The sequence below is a fragment of the Cyanistes caeruleus genome, chromosome 1 (assembly GCF_971803275.1).
Source record: "Cyanistes caeruleus chromosome 1, bCyaCae1.hap1.1, whole genome shotgun sequence".
Lineage (NCBI taxonomy): Eukaryota > Metazoa > Chordata > Aves > Passeriformes > Paridae > Cyanistes > Cyanistes caeruleus.
In genome coordinates this window covers 121,090,456-121,109,183 of record NC_141701.1, presented here as the reverse complement: position 1 = coordinate 121,109,183, position 18,728 = coordinate 121,090,456, and the positions used below count along the sequence as shown (strand labels likewise).

Genomic DNA, 18,728 nt, shown 5'->3' with positions numbered 1-18,728 from the left:
ACTTCTTTCTCCGGGTGTGGAGCAGCACCTGTGGGGCCTGGCAGGGAGAGGGGCAGCGTGGCTGCTCTCACCCAGTTTGAGCCTAGAGAGATGAATGGGTCAGGTGTGCAAAGCAGACAGCCACAGGCAGCCCTGGAGCCTCACAGCAGTGTACACAGCAAGTTACCTCTCCAGATTCCTTACAGTCCTGCTGCCCTCACCCCTTTTTTTTTTGTTCCACTTCCATTCCAGGATCCCAGGGCAAGACCCACCAACACAAAGCTGGGAGCATCTATATTGCAAATAATTTAAGTTTCTAACTCACTCCCTTGATCACCCACACCTCAAAAGCTGGAGTGGTCCATTTGATTTCCTACAGAAAAATCATGAAAGGAACCATCACAAGTTTGGCTTCTCCTTCCTGTATCAATCTTCCAACACTACTCCAGCAGGTTTTGCAACGTGAAAATACCCTATATGTACACCTGCTTGCCACTTTCCTGGATGTGCGGCTCATGCCTCGTGTTGTACTAATGTAACAGCATCTGTCAGGCTGTGGTGCAGCACTCACACTGAGCTGCAAAGGTACCAGGAAACAGTGACATCCTCGGTCATGAATCAAACACTACGGAACTAAACTGGGCCAGGACATGAACTTGGGCACAGCCCATATTGCTGAACTTCCAACAGGCTTCCTGACCCAATTGTGTCTTCCAAGACAACGTCCAGACTTATTTCAGAGAACACAATGTAATACTTTAAGATGACCAAGGCTACCTTGTACTGGAAGAAAGAGCTCCCCCTTCAGCAGGACAGCATCCCCTTGGAATAACTAGGACATGGCCCATTCTGCTTGCTCTCCAGGATGATCATGCAAAGCCCAGATATGTTCCACTCTTGCTGGTGTCTGGACAGGGGCCAGTTCACACACCTTTACCTGGGAATGAGGGATTGTTCATCAGGGCTGCCTGGATACAGTCAGGCCTCCAGCAGCATGGATATAGTCAAAGGTGTTCAAGTGTTTATCTTCCTTTGATTTCAGGCATAGAAAATAGAGTCTGAATTTCACCACAATACTGGGAGCAAGATTTCATGTAACAATAAACATCATGCTCCCTTGGGATGATCCTGCTCTCCACCAGCCCCACATCAGTTTTGGTGGTTCTCTTTTCCACAACACCAGCCCACTTACCAAGCAAGGGCACTGTGTGCCCAACTGCAGGAGCCAAAGCTGGTGGGAAGGAGGGATGGTCCTTTCCACAGCAGGCAAATGGATGGATCATCTTCGACACAAAAGAAGTGCATCTGGGGAAATGAGATTTGTGGTTCTTAACATGGCTGTGGTTCTCTGCACGTGGTGCTTGCTGTGTCCCACGATGCCTGCAGAAATCTTGCTGCTATGGAGCTTAGCTTGCACACCTTTCCCATCAGTATCCTGGGACATGCATCAGGCACCAAATTAAAGTCCTAAGCTATACTCACTCAACCCTACTGCTGACCTAAACAGAGGATTGGCTCACAGAACTTGTGGAAAACAGTTCAGAATGTTACTCACAGAATGAAAAATATTCCCCTACAAAAATTGTGGTTTTCAGTGCAGCAAATTCCTTTGGCCTTTCCTACCCACAATCCTGAACAGAAAATCAGTGTATCAAGAAAGAAATCAAAGGAGTTGGTAATCTCAAGGTTTTTAACATTACATTTACATCTAATGTATTTATATGTTGATCTTACCATGTTACACACAATACATAGGGTTTTGAAAAACAGCTGGAAAGGGTAAAAGAGAAGAAGTGTTAAAAAAACTTGCTCAAGTCCCACAGTAAATCACTGATAAGAATCAAGAACAGAACCCATGTGAAACAGCAAAACAGAGCTGAATCCAAACTGATTGGCAAAATGCCTATCAATTTCAAAGGGACCACAACTTTATCCCTGGAGTCATGACTTCTAACCTGACCTCCTTGTGGCACAGCAGATTATCAGCTGAGAAACTGCTCTTTTTCAGGCTGATCAGCATGATGGTGCATGTGACATGCATCTTAATAAGCAACTTATGATGAACATGTTTTTAAGTAGTGTTTAACAAAATAGGTTTAGTAGGTATTAAAACCATCAAAAATGTGATTTCCTTCCCCTCACCTCTGATATCTGCTTTATGTGATCCAGGCTCCAGGTCCCTGCTATTCATATACATCCCAAAAGTCTATACAACTTATCATTTGCTTCACCAAACACAGCAAGTTTCCTTCCTAAATACAGAATCTAGCCCATGAAATTCAGAACAGCACATTCAAATGGGGTTAAACACTTTCACTTAATCTTTGACATGGGTTTAATTACTGCATGGCTTGATCTCCTGATGCTTTCTCTTCACAATTAGGCTCCAAAAGGACAAAATCAAGGACAAGAAGAAATGAAGAGCTGCAGATGTCACCATGCTCATTATGGGGCATCTCTCATCTGTAAAATTAAACAGCCAAATCATTGTGCTGCTTCTGTGGCAAAATCTGGCAAAGAGGAAGGGCATTTGTATCTGACAGCACATGTCTTGTAAGGAAGGCAGTAGGCAGCCTGGGTAACCAAACACCCCAAACCTTGATCACCCCAAAACATGGGAAGAAAAGCCAGATGTTCTCTCCCAGATTGAGCCTGCCTGGAGCAAGAGGCAAGCATGGAACTGCCCCTGGCAGTAGCCAAGAGCCACTTGCTTCTCTGTGCCCTGGGCTAGCTCTAGCCCTGCATCAGCAGCACATGACCTGAGCTTCCAGCAGGAGACAAGGACAGCTAGCACTGAGCCTATACCAGAGGGCCTGATGAGCAGCACTCATTGTTTTCTCTGTACAGGGAGAAAACAGCATTATTACATCCTCTGCACACTCTAAGTAACCGCATCTGTGCCTTTTGTTGTTTAAAATATACTGTTATTGGAAAAATACACTGCAAAGCACACATTTTTACATTGTCTTCTGCACTTGGGGCTCAATTTCACTTTAATTCCTTTAAAAACACACTCTCAAACACAATTTGTGACCTTGTACAGATTCTCAGCTGAATTCTTTCTGCACAACACCCAGACTTTACCTGTAATAACATCTCAACCGGAAAAGCAACAATACAAAGCAGAAGTTATTAATATATAAACAATAACTCAGTTGTTTAAATGAGTATATTAGCCTGCTTACAGTGGAAGAACAGAGAATGATCTTTCCTGAAAGCTCAGTCCACCTCCTGATCAGACGTGTCAGCAGCAGAGCCAATGCCACTATAAATTAATTGCCTTTAGACCCAAGGTTAAAAGGCTGATTTATGTCTAGCAGTGGAGCAATGGTTACAAAAGCCCTTCTCAGCCTAGAGATTCAGATGGAAACAACCAGGTTCCGAAATCCTTAATTCCAGCTCAGGCCTGTGATTAAAATAAAAGGCAGCCACAGTTTTAACAAATGTTATTTGACCAGTGGGTCAAAAGACCCTTGACTACAAGTGCACCAACACGATCCTCACGTATTTATTCTTGCAAGCTCAACAAATGTTATTACCCAACAAACAAAGCAATTGTTCAGTCTGGTTTAAAAATTTTTATAATAAAAAAACAACAAAATTTATCTAAATCCTTCCCAAGGTTTTGATGTAAGTCAACATCATTTGCACTCAAATTGTCTTAGATGAGATGAAAATCAGAAACCCTTAAATGGCCCAGAACTCAGCAAGCTTAGATTTAGGAGAAAAAGGGAAAGAGTTTTACAGCTTCCACTGTTTTTTAATCTCACAAGCTTTATTTGCTTTAAAAAAAATAAATTATTTGCACAGTGGAAAAAAATACCAATACAGTTTTGCTAAGATTCCATCTTCAATTTGACAAAATAATTTTGATAATATTTCAGAAAAGCCCTTAGGTAACATGAGTGTTTTTCTGACTTCTCCCTTTAGGCTTTTCTGCCAGCTTTCTGTCACACCCTGATGTCTCTGCCACTACAGCAGCACCCACTTTCACCTGGCTGAAGCCTTCCCTTGCTGCAGAGCCCCACCGCCCATCCCCATGAACAGGGGACTTCCAGGCAGCCCCAGCAATCCCTGGCAGCCGCCTATCTGCTGACACAATGATGCTCTAGGCTGATGCTCCTCCAAGCAACCCCAGACACCTATGTGCACACTCAGGAAAGCAGCTGCATGCCCTCACGATCAACACTGGCACCTGCTGAGCAGCAGCTTTCCATGGAGTCCCATGGATTTAAGTTATCATTAAATATACTGGGCTTGTTCCAGTTAAGATGTAATGCATTCACGACATCAGCAGGAGCCAAATGCATTATTTCCAAGTTTTCTTATGACTGAAGAAACTAGCTTTCTATTATGCCAATGCTGCAGTTGTAACCCAGAAAGCAATTATTTTAGTATCAAAGCCCAACATCCTATGTATAATCTCTAATGGAGAAAGCAAGTCACTACAAATCAGTCGGATCCTGATGGAAGACAGACTCTGCAGGCAGGAGGGAATGTTGCTCCAAGCAGCTATATCCCTGCCTCCCCCCGGTAAGCTGTATTAACTGCTCCAACAGCTCTTCATGACAGATAATAACCTCGCTAACAAGCACCTGACTCAGCCTGAGTATCTGTTAAAAGTGTCACTGTCTCTGGAGTGGGAGCTCTGCTTAGTGCTCCTCTCCCGATGAGGTGAAGTGGCTCAGCACAAACTGACAGCTCTCTCTTCTTACCTCCCACTTTTCCATGCCCTACAGCAGGCTTGGGGTTCCTGCCACTCTCCCTAGAGGTGCTGGAACACAGACACTGTCCCATTCCTGGGGGACTGGGAAGCCCTTTCATACTTGCCGAAGGAAAAGGTCAATCGAAGCTTTTAAACTGACACTGGATTAAGTTCCTGAATGCTTTCAATATGTCAAAGACAGGAGAGGGATGGCAGGATGCTTCAGATACGTTTCTCAAGAAGAGGCAGAAACCATTCAGCTGCACCTTTTCCATGGTTATCCTTCCCTGGAACAGCAGGTTCTGCCCCGAGAGCTTTGGTTAGCAGTAATGCCCAGCTCAGGAGCCCTGAGTGCACTGGACCTGTTAAACCCTGTAATAAGCGGTACTGGGTGGGAAAAAAGGAAGGAACAATGTGGATTTTTAGTCTAGAGATATTAGTTTTGCCAGCTAACATAAATTAAAAAAAGAAACAAAACAGCAGTCAGAGGGAAACACCTGCAGTTCTTTGAGAGCCCCTCAGCTTTGAACTTTTAACTTCTTTGCTTCAATTAAGGTTTAAATTAAGCAATTAGTAATGTGCTGACAATTTTTTAACGTGCTTCCCAAGCAAATGTTGCCCATGAGCCGGTGATAAGACCACAGCACAGAAAGGGCACTTAAAAGATGGCTCTGAAATTTGTTGTTGTCACATTTAAGAGATAAAAAGCTTTTTCTCTGCCACAGGGATGGGGAAAAGCAAAGTATTTGAATCAAGTTATCCAGCTGGGTACCTAAGCAAGATAAGTGCATGCAGAGTGTACTGATCACATACTGTTCTTGCAGGGGGTTGATAGGGAACATATGTGAGGACTTGGTACAGGAAGCATCTGAAGACCCCACCAGCAAGGTTTCTTTTGGCTGCACAGTTTGAAGCTGGTTCAGTCCCTCTACTCCTGTGATCACCACCACACTTGTGCAACCAGTGCTAGATTTCCCTCATGAAAGCAAAAGTTACACATAATTTGCCTCCTGGAAATGTTTCTCTCAGCAGTGCTTCCCTTCCCTTGGGGGTTCCCTGAATCCCGCTGTTCTCTGTGTTGGTTAATCCCTCAGATAATTCTGCATGTGCTCAAGAGATGTCTGGGAATAGGAAACTTTCACTGGCAGGAAAAGGGAGAGAAAAACAGAAGTTAAAGCTCAGTTTAAAATGTTGAGTTGGCTACTTTTTATGTCTGGGTGGTAAATCCACTGAGACAGCATCAAACTGCATATTTCTTCAGCAGAAGCTAGCACCAAAGCCTTGGCTCCATTCCCCTTAGACCTGGGAGCTTTGTAGAGCAGAAGACTTCTCCCATGAGACTCCATTTCCCAGGAAGGTTTATTTCCCCATAGCTGAGATCTGAGACCACATGCCTGGGAGCAGAGAAGGGAGCCTTCCTCTTCATCTTAACCTTTTGTACCACACGAGCCACTAACGTACCAACATCCCCGACCTGCCGTGTTTGTCCCAGCTGCACATTGCACTTTCCAGGACAGTCGAAAGGCCCTGGGAACATTTCATGAACATTTCAAGGACAGTGTGCTGTGTTTACAGACTTGAACAGCCTCACTATTTATAAAGCAAAAGCTAAAACAGGCCCCACTTGCAGCACATTTTGTATCTTGTCATATCACAAACTCCACAGGGCCCATGCAGTCAAGATCAGACTCATTCACTGACACCTCCCCACCTTGGGTACCTGGGCATGAATAAAAGTCATTCAGCCTTCTGCCTGCATTGAATCCACTGGTTTCTTTTAAAGCCATCTTTGAATTAACATGACACATCTGCAAAGTGCAAAACCTCAGGCTACTCTGCTGAGGATTTAAAGAGGGCAAATAGGGCACAGCTATAACGGGAGTGACAATTCCTAGCAGAAAGGACTTTGTAAATCTACAGATTGATGCCCCTTTTAAAATTTCTATTTTTGAAATGCATGCAATCATTAAAGATAAAGCCAGCATCACATGCAATCACAAACTAAAACTGGTCCAAAGCTGAAAAAAAAATGGATGCAGAGAAATGCAGATTTTCACTCCTGCATGGCTGTTTTTCCTCCCCAGCATGAAGGAGTCACCACTGCCTCTGCCCACCAGTGCAAGACAATGAGCACTGAATGGCTTGTGCCTTCTCTGGACCTTCAGATCTAGGAAAGCTCTGTGTGGCCTTGAGTGAAAGTGGCAGACACTTCTCTGCCCCATGCCTCCACCATTTGCTAGACATTGTTTCATATTCCTGCCCTTTGGGTTTATGCCTTCTGACCTGGCATATTTAACCCCAGATGCCCTGGAAAATTTGTGTTGCATCATGCCTGTAGGCCCTGGGCCAGAGCAAATTCATGGGGGGAAGCAGAAGATTTTCCAGAGGAAAACCCCTACAAGCAGTTTTTTGGGAAGAAAGCCAAGCTCAGATTTACATTTGTGGTTCTAAGTTGAGAAGCAAGGGAAACTCCAAGTGCTGTAAGAGCAGCATTCACAGGGTGAGCATATTACATCTCATGCTGTGTATGGCAAAGGGCTTAACTGCCTGAAAACTTGTCTTCCTCTTTCCCCTGGCAAAACTCTATTGCCTACAATTAGAAAAATGACTTCTCCTACAGCTCTAGACCATATGGCTGTGTTAGTAGTACTGGGATTAAGGACTTCCAGCCATAGAATCCAGCACTGCAGGCAGCTCTGGGAAGGGAGTTTTCCCCAGGAGAGGAGAAATTTCTCTACTCAGCCTCAGAGCTGTGAGCAAGATGGGCTGGCTATGCCACAGATTGACTCAGAGTGGGTCAAGTTTCTTGGGAAGCTGAAAAAACTCCTCTCTCTCTGTACCAGAGGAGCCTGACAACAGAAATGAAAATAATTTGGTGTGCTTAGAGAAGATGGCATTTGTCTCTCATTCCCAAATCTTAGGCTAACCACAAAAATCTGCACTTTCTTGTAAAGGCTCTTTTCTTGTATTGGAATGAAATATAAACTTCTGGCAAGAAGTAAAATCAAGCCACACAGCCTAAACACAGTCCAGTCAGCATTAAGGAAAAAAATTGCTAATTAGGTGAAACAGAAGTACCTCAGTCTAGCAGTGCAGAGAGCCACAACTAATGAAGCACCAACGTTGCATCTCAGGTGATCAATCTCTGTAACTTTTTGAACTCTTTGTTCCACATTAAAATATTTTAATATTAATTTATTCTAATGACATCTCAAGTGAATAATGAGTTATATCAAAATTGTTGTTTATCAAAAAACCTCCAACAACAAAAAAAAGTCAGATTCTTGTAGATCAGACTGTCCTGGTTATTAAAACCCAGAACACCTATTTTAAGCAGGAAATCTGCCTATAATGGACTCCCGAGAGGGTGTTCAGCAGCTACAAGAATTTTTTGTTTACCTTGAAAGCTGCCATCACTATTGGCTTAATGATGTCTAAAAACATCTCTAAAACCCATGGTTATAGGCTAAATAACTTCTGTAGTCTAAAATAAATTCAGTCACAAATGCTCTAGTAAGAACAAGAGTGTAATAAATAACAATTAACATGCAGGCAAAGTGCAGTGAAGTATAGACAGGGTAGGATATTCCTGAAGGTCCCTGTACAATTTTTTTCTTACTGCAATGGTTCTCCCAAATTCTGTCCTTCCAAAATAGAATAATAAAGGTTTCCCAGGGTTTCTATAGGAGTCAGTTCCAAAGCTAAGAAAACAAACAAATCCTGAGCTGTTTTTTTACATTTTCTGAGGCAGTCAGAAAATGCCAGCCATGACATATCTAACCCCTGAATGGTTGAAATGATGAATTTTAATTAGTTCATCAAAACATAAGGAAAAAAATAGTATATTCCTTTTTCAGCCCTTATGTTTTTAAACCTGTAAAAGAACAATCCCAGATCTAAGTAATTTCCCCTTCTACATTAGAGGGGGAAAATAAAACCCATTTGTGTTCCTGCCTGAAATTGCCTCTTAACTCCACCTACCAGTCTAGGAAAATTATTAACTCTCCCTTCAAAGTCTTCATCTTTGCCAATGTCAGCAATATCTCCAGTCTTCAGAGCAATATTTGCTTGATCTTTAGTCAGCATTTTTATATGTTACAATTATTTTTTTTCTATTTGTCTTCCCAACAGCAAGTAATGAGAAGTAATTTTAAGGAGAAGGAATCAGTGAGAGGAGGTAAGATGTTCAAGAAAGAGAAAATCCACCTGAATTTGGTTGTCCTGTGAGGCAGCAATATCTGTGGGCTGGCTCCTTGTATGAGAACTTAGGTACCTGCATTTAGATGTTTCTTAAAGTGTCAGTTCAGCTCATGAAGTTCCCATTATTTTATTAGTTCATGAGCTACCATCATCCTGACATTAGTATTTCCAGCCCTGTGGGCAGACTGTTGATGCTGAGTCTACTAATCTCATCCATGAATCTGTGACAGCTCCTTCCAACAAACATGGCATTTGGCAAAAAGAAGGAAACTCGGTCCAGGAAATCATCTTCATTTATGAACTGCTGCCTACTTAAGGGAAGAGTTGTTTCTGTTTTCTCCTTCCATTGTGGCTCTGATGGGAGCCTGCTTGCACAACTACAGTATGACACAAATCCCACATTTTGCATGGGAACACAGGGAATCTGGATTGGCTGGTGGCTGTTGCTGCTGACCGTAGCGTGAGGCTGCCATCTTCAACACAGAAACTGCTTGGCTTCTTTAACACCAAAATAACAGAGGCAGGTTTCAAACATGAGTAATTCAGCCAAAACACTATCCATGCGTTACTGTTTGGAAAAGTGAGGCGGGGCAATCCAGAAAATTGAAACAAGGTGAAAAGGGTCGAAGTATGTCCCTCTTTTCCTGTATGCAGCTGAAGCAGCAACACCCCTAATAAATCAGTATTCAGTAGTGCAGCCAGAACTACCCAACAGAACAGAATATCCTAAACACCCAGTACATAGATTGCTGGGGTCTTACTACTGCAACTCTGCTTCTGCAAGGATCAAAGCATGCTGAAATTGATCAAATGAATAATTAATAACCATTGCCTGTACCCCACCAGCATGAAATTACTCATTTAATTCTAATCAAAATTAAGTCTTGGTTTTCTAAAAATCAGACTTTTTGCTAACTTTACTGTAAAATACCAATGTTCCAAAGATCCAATGCTATTTACAGTTTGGTTTTCATGACATCCTGAAAGGGTTTGTTCTCTTCATTGCTTGCCTCACAGAGATGAATTACCCAGCACTAGCAACCTGCAGGATGCCCAACCATACACGTGGAGTCACAACTCCAACAGCTGCTGAGCAACCTGGCCTAGCAGTACATCCAAGACTGCAAGGACAGGATGTCAGCAGAAGCTATGGGGGCACATACACAGGACCAGAAAGCAAGATGTGGATGTTTGGTTCAGACACGGATTCACTTCCCTTTTCCTTTATGTGTCCTCTTTCCATAGAGGCAGAATTAACAACTATCACTCACAGCTGGATCCTTCTCACCTCAGGGCTCCCCCTCAGGGTCCCTGGCTGTAACACTCCAGCCAAACAAGGTTAGATGCAACTCTCCAGAATACATCAAAGAAACAGAAACTCAGCCAGAGGAAAGCAAACCAAGCCATGAACCAGGAGGTTATTCCAGAAGAAGTCTCTATGGACATGACTGGATTATTTTAATAGCTTTGTTGGCTTAAGCAGAGTTCACAGTTTGGCAGTTCTGAGTTCTGCCTTCCCAGAGGAAGCCCATAGAGACCTTGTTCTTATGTTTTCATTGCTTTTTTTCTTTGATCCAAGGACAGAGGCATCTAGCTGATAATAACACAAATTCTAATAAATCTGTGGACTTAGTACTTCCTAACATGCTCCCTTGATGTATCTGTCCTGGGAATATGGCAACTTCTATTATATCACAGTGACCATCAGTAACATAGCTGACCTAAAAATTAATCTACTCTTAATATTATCTCAAGATAAAAATGAGTTCTAGCACTAACCACACATCCTCAGAGCTTATGACCTTTAAGAATAAAATTATTTGAAAGAATATAGGAAAAATGGAGGAAGGAGAAATATCTTTTTTCCCAGCTGGAACAGTCTCCAAGTAACTTGTTACGTGGAAGGAAATTCACAACTTAAATAAGAAAAAAAATACAGAAGAACAGGCTATTTCAAGAAATATCTCAAATGTCTAACCTTAAGGGTCTGTTACAGTAAGCAAATTATGTCAGTGGCAAACACAGGGAGCAAACATGTTGCCAGGATCTGACCAAGACCCTCATCCCTACACAAAGCACTGAGGCAGCATTGCTGAGGGCTGCAACCTTCCACCTGCATTATCTCCAGGAATCTGACATCCCAGCAGAGGACTGCAGGTGGGAAACTGCACTGACTGTGAGAAGAGAACTTATTGCAGTAGTATTGAAGTTTTAATGACTTGACCAATGGTGCTGAAAAGGAGAATGCCTGTGTTTGTATTCCACCAAAGGCACACAGTGCATTATGTGGCACATTAGACTTAAAAGCTCCCAGTGTACGTAATGAATTATGCAGCAGTGTTTATTGTACAATTTTACTAATAAGCCATCCTAGATTTAAATAATAATAATTTTGCATACAAGGCATACAGTAAAAATGAATCATGCATTCCAAGTGCCTGGAGCAAAGCATACCTTCCCTAAGAGGAGGCTTACTGGGAGAGCAGCTGGCTGAAGGCTTCCAGCTATGCAGAAGAATGAGGATAGGGGAACAACATGCCCCTAGTTCCTCCTGCCACTTCAGCCATTAGTGCCAGCCCTGTGCTGAGAGCTTAGGGCTGTAAATATGACAAGAGAGTTATTATGAGAGTAACTTAGGGGATGTAGCTGGCAGCTGCTGATCATTCTTTCTTGTACATCTACTGCTAAGTGTAGCCAGAGATGAGCAGAAGCTGACAAAACAAGTGAGAACTGTGAGATCATGAAGTGACAATATATTGATTTTGGTTCCATTAATCAGGACATCACTCCAATATTCCATCAAACCCATCAGGAAGGAAAACCAGAATTTTGCAGCACTAGTCCACATGCTTTAGGGTCTTAATGACTTCTGTATTAGTATAATGTAACATTATAATTTGCTACAATTATGTAATTACAGCAATATTACAAAATATTATAATGCATAAAATTAGTATAATAATGTTGCATAATTATAATTTGCAATATAATACATGAATCCATTCATATACTATGCAAAACTACATTATAATGTTACATTCTGGCTTTCCCCATGCTCCAATTGCAAATTGCCACTTAAAGCATTCACTTAAATCCTTATCCACAGCTCCCTTGTGCTTTCCAGCCTACCTTAATTTCTTTTCTATCTTCATCACATAGTTTCTGCCTAATCTGACTTGCTCCCTGGCTCATGTTCCACCACAATGTTTTTGCCTTGGCCCATGTGGTATTCAAATCTGGTCCTGGTAGATTATAAACCATTTTGAATGAATGCAGAATTGTTCAAGAGCGTAATCACAAAGCTCCATGAAAATAAAGCTTCTCCAACACTCGGGGCCTGGTTTTGTCTCTTTCACTAACTAGAAAATAATTATCTTTTGGAACTATTAGTGGAGCATAGAAAAATCCTTTAGTTTGAGTAATACACTGTAAATTAGCATATCTGCATACTGATTGCTGAACATATCTGGAACCAATGGATCTGCCACAGTCTGTAGCAGTTGTCTTACAGCTCTATTAATCATGATATCAATGGAGCCTTGCCCTGGATCACCCAGGGACCTGCAGTCTCTTTAACAGCTTTACTGTCCACTTTACACACTCCTTGCCAATCATTCAGAGGGAAAAATATTTTTTTCCTCAATATTAATTTAGCAGTAATAAGTGCATTGTTGGTTTGTGCTTTGAAAATTTAAATCCAAATACATCATCCGTATTACTAATGACTATATATTTTGTTCTGATTTTAGTTACCTTTAAAAATATGGTTATTTCACGTTCTCCCCTGAATTTGCATAGTATCTATGTAAATAAGGAAACAAATCCCAGAGGTAGCCAGAAATTTTGTAAGAATATTTTTCATGTATAGTTGAAGGACTTTACATTTTTATGAGAAATTTCACTACTTCTGAGAAATGATAATAAAACTCAATCTCGGATACAAAAAATCAGAAATTGGAATTTTCTGCCACATGAAGCTGGCTTTGTAGCTTGGGTGGTTCAATCTTCTCTGAATTAGAAGCTGCCACCAGAATACACCTGTCATCAAGCATGACCAAGGGCTCCTCTGGTGCCTGAGCCAAAGAACTGGACAGAACTTTTACCATCCAGCCACAAAAAGAACCAGCCAGGTACACTTCCAATAGCATTCTCAACACTTCGGAAGTTTTTCATTTTTATTTTAACACAAATATTATTTTACACAGAATTTTTCACATCTCAAATGTCTTTCTTTCCCCCACCCACTCCAGTGGTGAAGATAAAGCTTCTCCAAGCTTAAGACAAAGCAGGGAGCTCAGCACCTCAGCCAAATAAAGCACCAACTCTGATCATAAATGATTCAGCATTTGACCAAAGGGCATAGCTGGAAAGACCATCTTTCAACTTATCTCCGTTTAATTTAAATTATTTTCAATAGCTTTCTATTGGTCTCAGTTAATGCAGTCTACTTAGCATTTTTGCAAAGTAAATCTTTCTAGTTTTTTTTCTTCCTCCATCAATAATATTCATAGGAAGAGAACGGGACCAAAAAGTCCACCCTTTTTAAATAATCCAGAAGCTATCTTTCAATCCCCATTAACTCCTCTTCCCTCTGTTTATGCATGTAATGTTCTATAAAGCTCGGCCTAGATTTTTGTGACTGGATCATATCTTTCAGGGGAAGCTTTTCCAAAATCTGTTTGTGTTTCAGGAGGAGAGCAGAGCTGCCTTGCCCTCTGTCCACTTGGGGAAGAACTTTGGCTCATCCCTTTGGACAACCAGTGTTGATGAGATGTACCATCCTGCTTTCTGACCCTAAATACTTTAAAGAAGCCAAATTATTTGTTAAACGCCACCAAACATCCATCCTGTGGCAAATGAACACCCCTGAGGATACACTTGGCTGATTAACTTAATTCATCAAACACTTGGGGAAAATTTTGGCCGCTATGGTATGGTGTTCGTAGTGATTAGTAGGTAAATACTATTGGCATTATTTGTACATATTTAACATTTCGATTCCCAGCTCTGTACCGTAGGCTCGCTGTCGGCTCTGCCGTGTCCCGAGCGTGGGTTATTCCCGGTACCCTACGGGAGCGGCGGGGATGGCGCGGCCCGCGGGCTCCCCCTGCTGCCGCCGCTCCGACACCGCCCGGCCAGCGGCACCGGGACCGGCCCCGCTTCGCTACGGAGGCATAAAAAACCTTTTTTGATCCAACCTCAGCTCGCCCATGAACCAGCGTGAATTTTGTTTCTTAAATGCCAATTTATCACAACAGCACAGAAGAGCACAAAGACATAGCTTCACAAACACGGAGAAACGCTCTGTAACTAGAAAAAAACAAGTCCACAAACTTGGAGGGAGAGCTAAACTGACTTCAAGGTATTTAAAATGGAAAAAAACCCCTAAGAAACAAAAACCCCAAACTGTTTCTAGACTGAGGTATTAGAAGACCTCTAAACGCTAACTGAAAAACAGCTTCTCTATCAAGTGCTAGGAGGTTTTGGCTACAGCAACACAGAGTAAAAATGCCCAAGTCAGGCAACCTTCAAAGCACAATTAAACATCCAGAAACCTGCAAAACAAACCAGTCACTTAATAAACCCCACAGTTTTGACTACAAAAAAAAGAGATAAAAGATAATTCCTCCTTTCCACGTTGGCCAGTGGCTGAGCTTCCACTCTGAATCAGGAGCTGCCAGAACCCACCTGTCATCAAGGACTATTCTGGTGTTTGAGTTAACCAACCAGACATGGGTGATGCTTTCCAGCCATAAAAGTATTCTAGATGGAGGCACGAGAAATGCACTTCAGGAAATAGCTTCCCAAACAAATAATTGAATGACTACTCTCCTCTGACAGCTGCTGAGTTCTTTAGCTACGGCACCCTGCATCAGGGCTGGGAAAAGACACAAAAGGCTGGAAGTCCAGGTAGGGTGTGACTGGGAAGCAGCTGCCACAGAAAGCCAGTGCTGATGTGGCTGCATTTGCCTTCTGCACAGGGCTGATGGATGGGTTCTCTTACCTGGATGGCCAGGGTTAAGACAGAGCCCACTCCCATGTGGAGTGAGGCTGGAAGGGCCCTGTCAGGAGATACATGAAGGATTTAATATAAAACTTGCTATTATCCATCTCCCTAAGGGTGTCTTACTGACTACCATTTTGGGGAAGCTGCAAATCAGCTTTGGGAATATTTTTCCTGCCATAATTACATGCAGCTGCATTTTTAGCCCCTCCATTAAGTACATATTACCTCCTTAAATCCCCTGAGAGCCTTTTAAACAGATTATTATAAGAGCTTTTTTTCTAATCCTTTATTTTTTCTTTAATTAGCTGCTATTCACACAAATTAGGCTAATACCAAATGAAAAAATATTTTCATGGAATTCACCACAGGCAATCTAAAGCATCTCTTCAACTTTATTTCTGTGCAACTGGGGCTGTGTTGTCCTTATTCCCAGTTGTTTTATCAACTGTCATCAGGGCACAAATTTGGCCTGATGCAACTATGCAGTATTACCACTTCTACTTTACTGACACCCGAGACACTGCCCAGACATCCTTGATAACACCACCATTGTGAGAGTCTGCACCGTGCCCATCAACTGCCATAAAGCAAAGGAGTGAAATCAGCCATTCTCCCAGTCCCCTTCGTGAACACAGCAAAGCATATTGCCTGTTGCTGTCACTCTCAAACCAGGAAAGGGGTTGCATTTTCTGGAGCCAGTAGTTTCCTCTGATGTCAAAATCCTTCTTGTTGAAAAGAGGCAAGGATATATATATTATATATATATTTATATATTATATGTATTATATATTTTATATATTATGTAATATATGTACGTATATATGTATATTGCACTACAACATGGGTTGTCTGTGGGAGGTTTTTTGCCAAACAAGGACTGTTGTCATGCTCTGTGTGTTCAGAACTGAGAGGTCTCCACTGCAACAGAGGATGGACAGGAGATCAATGTCACCTCATACCATTGTAACAATTAAGGCTCCTCCCATAAAGGCTCCTATTAAGTCTTGACTATGGATTAGGATTTATATAAAACTGCCCTAAGGATCAGCAAGCCAGTTGCCTCACAAGTGAGCAAATTTTAACAAGCTTCTGACTGAGCCCTTCCTAGCAGTACAGTGACTGCCACAGTTCAAAGGCAGGGCCAGCAGCTGGGGCTGTAACACCAAAGGGCGAGCCACAGCAGCTGCACCAAGCCTGGACCTGGGAGAAGAGGGCAAGAAGTCCTCATACAGCCCCAGCAGGGACTCAGCATGCACTGGAGCCACTGCACAGCTGCATCCTCACCACCCCTGCAGGCAGCAGGGACCTGTGCAACAGTGCTAAAGCTCCCACCACCCTCAGCTGGATTCCAGAGAGCTATCCCAGCCCGCAGCATATGATGGGAACTGAATCTATTAGCAGATATTTGACATTGTGTTAGACAACAAGGAGACTAAAACTAATGAAAACCTACAATAATCCCAGTGCATAACAACATATTTTACAGTTCTGCTTGCAGACCAAAAGAGACAGAATTGGACAAGACTACCATTTTAACGATGGAAGTTATACAATAATATATTCTATGTTTTTGCTGTCATATTTCTGTCTACCTCTAGTTCCTTTACCACCTCAGAATATATTTTCTGATGAAAACTGATTAACTGATGTCTCAATTGTTCCAATTTCTTCTCAGCAAAGGACATTAACTTTATAGAAAAGCCTAGAAACGAACTTGGCTTACACTGAATTTACCCAAAATCTCCCAATTAACCTTAAAGAGAGTTGAGCAAAGTTCTGAAGTAAAGCCTATTCTGATATCTGAGAACCAAACAAGGAAGAAGTGGGCCATGGAATAGTCAGAGAGCTCCTGACTAGTGCAAATAAAAAAGGAAAGCACAGAGAAGGTAGAAGCAGACACAAGCTGCCTAGGAGGAATACAGGAACTTGTCTTGCGTTCACAAGAGTGAAGTTATGAAGGCCAAAGCTCAATAAGCTGAGAATATGTAACAGTTACATTGGTCAGCAAGACAGACTTCTGTAAGCACACCGGCAGCAGCAAGGGATCTAAAGAAGACACAGCCCTGCTGTGTAGGGGCCAGGGAACCTAGTGACAGAGTAGGCTGGAGTACCCAATACTTTTCTTTCTGGTCTTAGATTGCACCAGAAGGGGCTGCCCTCTATTCTCCCCTTTCTCTGACCCAGCTAACCTACTCTGCAGGAGTATGTCAGGAGGGAGAAAGGGAAAGGCTCTCCACTGGGGAGGGTGAGACAAAGGAAAAGACAGCACAAGCAGTGAACTTACCATTGGGGCATGGCCCCACAGCCTCTGAGCAGGAAGAGCAGCAGGTCCCTCCCCGTGACATCAGGTAAAGGCAAGGTAACAATGCAGATCCAAGATCAATCCAAGATAACCCAGGTAATGACTCATGACAAAACAGGACTGGAGAAGTGTCCTACAGTTGCCTCACAGCTCAAGTAAGAGCTCCTACTCTTGGGCTTGCACTTAAGAAATATCTCGGTCCCATGGTCATTGGTGTGTGGGTGGAGGTCCCATGTGAGAGTGGTCAAAGTAATTGAAGCCCATTAGTGCACTCAGGGCCCTGTTAGGAAGTTGTTTTCACAGGTGAGGACTGGAGTATTGGAGCCAATTTAATAGATGCAAGTTCACAGGACCAGGTAGGACACACCTGAAAGTCATGAGGTTTTGACTGTGTGGCCCCTCTCTATTATCTTTGAAAGGTCAATGATACTGGGGGAGATGTCAGCTGTTCAGAAAAAACACATCACACACTATCTCCATCCCAGGGAAAAGCAGGCCAAACAGATGTCTTAAGTCCAGAGAAAGTCATGGAGAAAATCCTCCTGGAAATCATTCCAACCACAAGAAAGTCACAAAGATGACTGAAAGCAGCCAGCATAGATTGTTCAAAGGCAAACCAGGTCAAAAACTTTTATAAGGCACGGAATTTCCTGTGCACAACATAAACTTCATCTATATTTTATCTAGGCCAGTTACCATGGATTGTCCCAGACAATTTTAGTAGATATAAACACTAATAATCTGGATTAGATGATACATCAGGAAACTGTAACAGTGTGTTCCCTTTAGGGTCTTTTGATGCATTATTTCTTGTTTATTGTAGTAAACTACTTCTGTCAGTTTCTTTTTTATTGATTTTGCCCAAGCAGCAGAGTAGGGAGGGAGATGTTTTTGGCTGGGGTCAGGCAGAAAGCTTGTGAGAAGACTCAGTGCTGAGATCATGGGTTTCACACAGTGTACGTGGCATCAGGGTGATCTTCCATTCCAATACAGCCAGGCTCAAGGAGTCTCTCCTTCAGCAAAACATACAAATCAACCTTTTTCTTTAACTGGAGACAACAGATTGTCACGGAAGTGCATTCAGTGGGACTATCTTTGGAGTAACGGAGGGGATAGTTCCTTCAGGATCCACTGCCAAGCAAAGGGAATGAGCCCAACTGGAACACCCTGCAGTGCAGAATTCCCTTGTGTTGTGTGCAGCTTTGCATGAGGTCTTGATGCTTTTCCCTAAATCTCACCACCCCAGACCCATAACTGAGGGAGATAAACAGAGCATTGGGTCAGTTAACTTGTTCTTCTAGAGCCATTTCAGTCCCACATTAGACTTGCAGCAGCTTTAGTGAAGCCGCTTGTTAAAGAGGAGGAAAGAAATGTCTTTATAAAGTGCATATATGGGCATTGAAATTATATGGCCTCTTTGATAAAGGAATGGAATCTTCATCCATTAAATGAAATATGATAAATTATGTTAATGTCTATGCATTATTTTTCTTATTCATGTACTAGTATTTAATTCCTTAAGTGTGATTATATAT

The 18,728-nt window shown here is 42.3% G+C and overlaps 1 long non-coding RNA gene across 1 annotated transcript; it reads right to left on the bottom strand.

The window, feature by feature from the left end:
- Nucleotides 1-3,735: 3,735 nt before the first annotated feature.
- On the bottom strand, nt 3,736-17,435 carry LOC111924307 (uncharacterized). Its single transcript, XR_015277324.1, has 2 exons — nt 17,176-17,435; nt 3,736-9,382 (listed from the first exon to the last, which is right to left on the bottom strand). It is a non-coding gene; the product is annotated as an uncharacterized LOC111924307 (long non-coding RNA).
- Nucleotides 17,436-18,728: the final 1,293 nt, after the last annotated feature.